We start from the raw sequence: 7,696 nt of genomic DNA on the forward strand, positions 1-7,696 counted from the left end.
CACACACACACACACACACACACACACACACACACACACACACACACCCTCCTGCCAGGAAGTTCATTGCAGGCATTCACAAGGTTAAATTAAATAACCAGAACTTTTCGACAATTTGAGACAACCAAACTGTTCTCTAAGACATGTGAAATGATGCTGTGAAGCATTATAAACCTTAAATATTGAACTCAATTTGACCCCCAAATTGAGCATATTACATCTAATCAATTATACCTCAGTAATCTTGATAGGTGGGTAGGTAGATAGAAAGAAAATATTTCCTTAGAATGAATGCTTTTTGCTTAGCTAATACCCCTTTCTGAGTAAAGTCCTCTGTTTTCAGCAAGGCAAGCTTTTCACCCTACTTTCCTTTCAACCTAAGCAATATATGGGCTCATGAAAATATTTTTTTAAAGAAAAACAATTCTCCAAATACAGTATAATTGTAACATTTATTGTACTTAGGGATTACATTTGTTAAATTCAGAAGAAGAGGGGCGCTTGGCACTTGCACATTATTGGAAATTCCCCAAACACAGACAACAAAAGCTCAGTCAGTTTAATCAAATTATCAGCTTTTCCTCAGTCTGTGTTTAGTCTGTGTTTGTCTAATGTCCGGGTGCATATTTTCTACTTAAGAAAATCAATAAATCTGCTGCTTTAAAAAAAGGCACATTTCAAATGCAGTATACAGCGTATTGCACTATCTGATCCAGCAATCTGTCTGCCTCTGCCCCACAGAAGGAATGAACAAGAAATATGCCTGACAAGCTTATGAGATGGTTTAGAAACTCATGTATGAAGGCAGAAAAATGATGCCATCGAGAAGTGCACACCCTTCACTTCTGATGTAGAAGGATGGCATGACATGTGTGCCTGAAACTTCTTTATGCTCTTTTAAATGGTTTTACGTAAAATGGGCAGCACTACTATGATCTTAGCAATGAAGTATCTAAATCAGTTTTCTTAGGTAGAATATTTATTCGTGTACTATTCTTTCATCAACCTAATTGTTACTTCTCTGTATATCTGGAGATCTGACAGCACATCTTCCTTTATTATTTGCTTTTGTTCTGTAAATATTTGAATTGCCAATCTGACGTATGATACTCACTTTACCAACTATGAGAAGTGATAATTCTGCTCCAGGGATAGTTCTTCATCCCCACATGACTCTTAGGTCGCCCATGGTTGTCTCTTTTTTTTGCAGGAATACTCTATACATATACAAACAAGCAGAAACAAGTTGTTTACACAGATCCTCTTAAGTGTTAATACTTTAAATAAATAAGTATTTTATAAATTTGATGTATAAAGATCATCTCACTAGTAAAGTCAAAGTTCAGGCTTTTCTTAGATCCAGACAGAAAAATGTAGAATTTTGATGGTAAGAATTTGGCTCTTGCATTTCCATGGATTAATTTTGACTGTATTAGAATTAGTGTATGTTCTCACATGGATGGGTGGATCTAGGGTGAATAAAATTTGAAAAGTATAAAGAAGACAGACATTTGGAGAATAAGATAAATTTTCTTCTATTGATTGACACATTTAAACTTATTAGAAAATAGATGCTACTTTTCTTCATAACCATCAATACATGATAGAACACTAGACGTAGGTTACAATAGAGCTTTTTAACCTAAAGATTTGCTCACCATTAATCCTTACAAATGATGTGGTCTTGATAGGTCTTTAATCATAACTAGTTCTGATGCCTCTAAATAAGTTGGTTTAAGCAGTGACAGTACACTGAGTTTAGTTGCTAGAGAAATGTTATTTACTCTTTCTCCTTCTGTGTTTTTTTGGCAGTAAGGAGATGGGGGAAATTGTGAAATTCACATTCCAATGAATTTGTCAAATATTAATAATTGCCCAAGTAATTCATGACATTTTCAATGATGTGTGTGTTTGTGTTCATAGGGGACAATAAGTGCACAAGTACCAGGGAAGGCAAAGAAAAACCATTTAGAACAGTAACCTGAATTCATCCTCAAGGAAAGAGAAATTCTGATTAGCTAACTCCCCTTTCCCATCTACAACATCTTAGAACACATGTTTGCTTTGTTTATTATAAAAATGCAAAAGTCACCATTGTCAAATAAATTTATTATTTCTAATGATTCTGGGGGAATATTTTCTTTTTGGTGTAAAACTCCCTGGATTTGGTTTGCTGTTTTCCCCACTGTTGTTTATGTGAAGAATTTCTAGTCAGGGTAAAAAAAGGTGTTGCTTGTGCAGAGAATCCGTTTAGTAGAGCAGGCTAATAGGCTGACCAGTCATTAACTAAAACACAGCTGGGAAGAGGCTATAATCCCCCAATTTCCTTCACAAATGCAGTAAATAAATATTCAAATGAAGCAGTGCACACATTTGCATATGTGTTAAACAAAAGCCCAGCTGAAGATCTGGTTTAAAAGCTCTGCTAATGTTTCTCCCTTTTCTACCTACAATTCCTCTACCTGAAGAGTTTGCATTTCACAAATGTCCCCATACTTTTCCCTTTTACCTCAAGGATTATCTTAGAAATCTTCTCTCTGGCTGCCCCCCATTAATTCCCTCATTGAACCCCATTTTTAAGAGGAACGAAATCCTCCTATCAGATTAAGTCTGTTTCTTCTTCTTTAGATGTTTTAAATTTCAGTACCCTTAATGTGTGAGATGCCATTGTTACTCTGTGTGTTCTGCTGGTTTGTGAATAAAATTCTATTTTTTTGGACCCTGGAGCATTAAATACTTGGGAAATAAAACTCGGAGGCTTGATCATTAGTACAACTAATTTGTTAACCTCGTGGCTTTAGGAAGCCAATTCAGATCAGTTTCCTAAATTCTTTAGTCTGTCCTCTGAGATTTCAAGCAAGTGATGTAACATAGGATGCTGTTCGGTTAATTATTCCTCAGAATGAGCCTCAATATCATTACAAATTCCCTATTCTGCCTCTTTTTTCCCCTCTCCTGCTCATATTCGTGATTGTAATTTCTAGAGTTAGATTCTAGGGCACACCTGACCTTAGGCTCTTCTGGGTTGCTTATCCTGAAGCAGTGTGAGTCCCTCCCAAGGTGAAGAAATATAATTAGAAGAAAAAGAGATCATTCAGTGAGGAGCTTAAGGTAGGACACAAGGGGTTACTTTCTAGGGGAAAAAATAGATTGCAAAAAAAATTTTTTAAGTGATTCTGAAAAGAAAAAGAGAAAAAAGAAAGCTCTGCAGTTAAAGAAAAAAAGCATATGAAAAATTAGCAAGGTAAAATTGACTTTCACTTGTTTTCAACACTGTTTGTGACTCCACCAGATTTGTCCCACCCCAGTGGAGAAAGAAAAATAAAAGTAGCCAAAACCCCACGGAGTTCCTAGGTTACAGTGAATTTGTGCTTTTTTCCTAGTTGTGAGAAGTGCACTATAATTATTGTCATATGTATAAAGACATCTACAATGAGAAAAGTATCGGCATTTATACACATATATTTGAATACTGTGTATAAATATGTCGGCATACATTTAGGAAATGTTATTGATTCACAGCAAAGTACAGTGCATAGGTAGGAAATAATGTGAATTTTATAAGGAAATGGGTTAGTAATAGAAATACTACATCAGACTTTGGGCCTTCAAAATTATATTTTTAAATAAATAATACAGGAATTATTTTTGCCAACCTGTACTTAAATGCACGCAAGGATCCTTATTAGTGGCTGTTAGTTGCTTGCTCTACAACATCCTGATGGGTTTTAATTCTTCTATACCTAGGAGCAAGTGTAGCTTAAACAGTAAAGGTTTTGAGAGCTGAGATAATAAAAGATTTTTTTCCATCTCATTCAATCACGTTTACAAAGCATACTTGTAGGGAGAAAGTCACTAGCATATAAACGATAATGCTTTGTATTTTTAACAAAACCATGCTGGTATGTTTTGTGTTACTCCTTTTTTACAAGTAAATTTTTTTTCTTGAAATAAGAAAATAAAAGCATTAATACTGGGAAGCTAGTTCAAATGTGTGCTCTAACTGATACTATCAAAGTAAAGAAGGCACGGTTAAGAATCAGGTTGTGTGAATTATGCTGGATATCTATGAGCATTATTTTGAAGAGGCTTCAAAGCTTTCAGAATGCATATAAAATATGGCAAAATAACAATAGAGATCGTTTTTTTCCCCCTAAGTTTTATCTTTTGCTTATTTCCTTAACAGGTCGTTAAACTAATTTTTTTTTTTCTGTTCAAGCCACACTGAACAAGACGCTTAGTTACTTGGTCACACAAAGGCTGGACAAGATGAGGTGCCCAAAGAACACCTGTTGAATTTAGACCTGTTGTTACTTGCTTGCTGTTCCATTTGAACTTGTCATGAGAAGTGGCATATCCTCATTTGTTTTATTATCCTTCAAGCTGAAATCTTCCCTAAAAGATGGTAATGTAGTCCGAGATAGTACACCCTCATCCACAGCCACTTGAGTGTAGATCCACTGTGAAATCATTTCCCATTTTGTATAGGAGATAAACTACAATTTGCAGATAACATTCAAGTTAATTATCTCTTTTGATTTGCACATGTTACTTTTTGTTGCCCTTTACATATTGCTTTAAGCGCAAAAAGTTATTTTATAATTACTTTGGCCCCCTGTTTTTTTTTCTTTTTTTAATTGTAAAAGCTCCAAGTTACATGAGATTGTAGTGTCATGCATTGGGTTAGAACTTCCTGATCAGGTATAAGTCAAAGATCCTGGAATTCATGCAAATATTCATAAGCTGTGACGTGACAAGAACTAGCAAGGAGAATGAGTATTTCAGTCACCAAGGCAGGGAGATTTTTATCAGCCATTCTGTCTGAGCAAACGTACTGTGTCCAGCAGTCCAGTCTGAGGTCATGGCTGCCCCAGAATTTGGGCGGTTGGGGATATTTTGGGATGCTTTCATTAGAAGGTACAGAGTACAGTTAAGAAACAGGCTTGGGGCGCCAGCATATGATTATGGCAAGACTGGCTGACCACTGGGAAATTGCTGAGCCAACAGGCCGAGAGTCTGGTTGACCTCCCCTGGGGCCAAGTCCACAGAGAGTCACCACCCAACACACCTTCTGAGGGGTAATCTGAAGCACTCAGTGTTCCAAATACTCATCTGAGCAACAGATGTTTTTGTAAGACAAAAGTATTGTACATTTTCAAAGCCTCTGTTTATGAATCTTCTTGCCTTTCTATTTTTAAAGGTGCCTGTATCCAAAAAAATATCCCTTATATTTACTTTAGAATGATCCAGCGTCTTCGCTGCCTGTTTCACTGATGGTTGTTGGGGGAGGGAGTGGGGGGGTGGGAGTTGTTGCAGAAAAGCTCTAACCACAATGCGAAAGTCACTCACTTAGCAGGCTGCAAGTTACCAAGAGCCTGTTCAGAGAACCATTATATAAAGCAGGTATTTTTTAGACTTCTTATGTTTAATGACATTTAATGCTTCTGGATAAAATCTTTCCAGTTTCAATTTGTGGTTAACAAAATATTTCTTTCCTTCTGTGTTTCATGCTTCTTATAGCACCCAAACTTGATGTTTCTTTTTTTTTTCTTCTTGATTTTCAAGCAGCCTGTTTATACAAAGCATGGAAAAGAGTTAAAGTGAGAGAGAATTTAGAGAAGGTGTCATTTGATAACCATGACAACTCAGAAGGCAATAAGAAATTTGGAATCTAATATTTGTTTTATGAGCATTAGCAAACCTGGCAATTGAAGCAGCAGCCCTCTGTTACCTGGCATAGTCAGAGCATGGTTGAACTAGAATAAATCTGAAGAAAATGGGAAAATGTTAATTTGATAGTTTGGAAAGAAAAAATACATAATAAAAATACACTAATGTCACTTTTTGATCATCTCACAACATTTTACATAGTTTATGTGGAAAAAAACAACAACGTTATCCACTGATGCCTCCATGCCCATCGATTCTCCATGCTCGCTTCCTCTCCCATTCCCGGGACGCATGAACCAGCCCTTCATGAGGTTTGGATTCGGCAATAGTGTGTATGTTTTCTTAAAATAACAGGAAAAAAATTAAATGTGAAGCAAGATAAATTAATTATGACAGACTCAAATTGTATTAAAGCATTGACTCTTAGGGTGTCAGGGATTTCAATTTAATTCAGTTTGATTTAAGTAAATCCCTTGAGCTTTTCTGAATCAAAATTTATATTTCAAGTTTGGATGCTATAAGAAGCAAAAGTGCAGTATGTATCAACTAAAACAGATGAAGCCCAAACCAGCAGTGGTTATGATTGTCAGGTTGCTCCTAAAAAGACAACAAATCAACAATAATGAAAATTAAAGTTTCTACAAAAAAAGCAAATCTATAAAAAATCAGGTCCTACTTACCACTTTATAGTTTGCCTTCATTTGTGTGCGTGTGCCTGTGTGTGTGTGTGTGTGTGTGTGTGTGTGTGTGTGTATGCGGGTAGTTTTCCTGGCTACACATTTGCCTCTTCTCTAATTTATTTCCTCCCTTATTGTTTCTTTCCCTTTCCTCTTTTAAATATATCTTAAGGTCTTCTTCAGCAATTCCAGGCCATCTGTCCTCACCGTACTAAATAAGCATTCATGGACACATGGCTGCCTCCTCCAGACTGACAAAGGCTCTTTAGTATAGCTAAGAGAAATGACCCAACAGCAGTGGTAAAGAGGCCTAAAAATATTTAAAGTAAAAAAAAAATAGCAAGACCCACCAACTTTCTCTTTACTTGACTCCCCCATTTTTCTTAAGTTTATTTTATGTTTTACCATTGGAATCTGCCCTAGCAGAATACATTTGCATAATTGCCTGCCAAATTGGATATAAGCTTATTTTTAAAGGTAAAGAATCCTTATATCAGAAAAACAAATTAATAAAAAAAAACAATCTTTAACTTCCTTTTAAGCCATGGCTGCATATATCCTCGTGTAATATAATTGGCAAACATTTAAAAGATGAAAGGTGATTATGTTTAGGAAGCACTCCTGAAATGATACGAAGAGGTTGGTCGATATATATTTTTTAGTAGTTTAATAAGAAGGTACTCAGTAATCAGATATGCTTTCAAATAACTTACATGAATTGTAAGGCATTAAGGACACACAGTTTTTTAAAAAGTATTCAGTGGATTAAATTTTTACATAAAAGACGCAGACTCTTATTTCTTTTTTTAGGTGACCAATCTTGAATTTTTTTTCATGCTCTGTAGAAAATTAACTTGTTTTATTTCCAATGAATACTATTTTCTTATATGTTTGTTAGTTTATTAAAGCATTTTATCTAATGAAAAATATTTTAATTGGATGTAAATTATCACTTTATTTTTTCACAACAGATGCTGTGTGAATTACATGAACTTATATGAATTTCTGAGCTACTCATAAGTATTCAGAAAACTGCTAAAACCTGTTAACTGAATAGAAAATAAGATATTTTCTATCCTCTTTATGGACTAAACCTTGCTTATGTAAAAATTGTTAGGCTTTTTTTCCCCCTGAAACTTACTAATGTATAAGCAAGTGTTTCCTCATTCGTACACCTATAGTATATATGCTTATACCTATGCTAAGTATAGCCCAAAGTGATATCTTCTTGAACTTACATTACAAAATGGCTGAACACTACCTGTCATGTATTTTATGTTAAAAGAAAAAAACCTTTGCTCAACACTGCTGTCACTGATAGACCATCATAAGTCTTTCCTTGGAGTATT

The 7,696-nt window shown here is 35.2% G+C and overlaps 1 long non-coding RNA gene across 1 annotated transcript in view; it reads right to left on the reverse strand.

Moving 5' to 3' along the window:
- LOC121041314 (uncharacterized) overlaps positions 1-2,140 on the reverse strand; it is a 24,464-nt gene extending 22,324 nt beyond the window's left edge. Inside the window, exon 1 of the long non-coding RNA XR_005795669.1 lies at positions 1,115-2,140. This is a non-coding gene — a long non-coding RNA (uncharacterized LOC121041314). The remainder of the gene's footprint in view (positions 1-1,114) is intronic.
- Positions 2,141-7,696: the final 5,556 nt, after the last annotated feature.

The sequence above is a fragment of the Herpailurus yagouaroundi genome, unplaced genomic scaffold (assembly GCF_014898765.1).
Source record: "Herpailurus yagouaroundi ecotype Mexico unplaced genomic scaffold, PumYag 29, whole genome shotgun sequence".
In the NCBI taxonomy this organism is placed as follows: domain Eukaryota; kingdom Metazoa; phylum Chordata; class Mammalia; order Carnivora; family Felidae; genus Herpailurus; species Herpailurus yagouaroundi.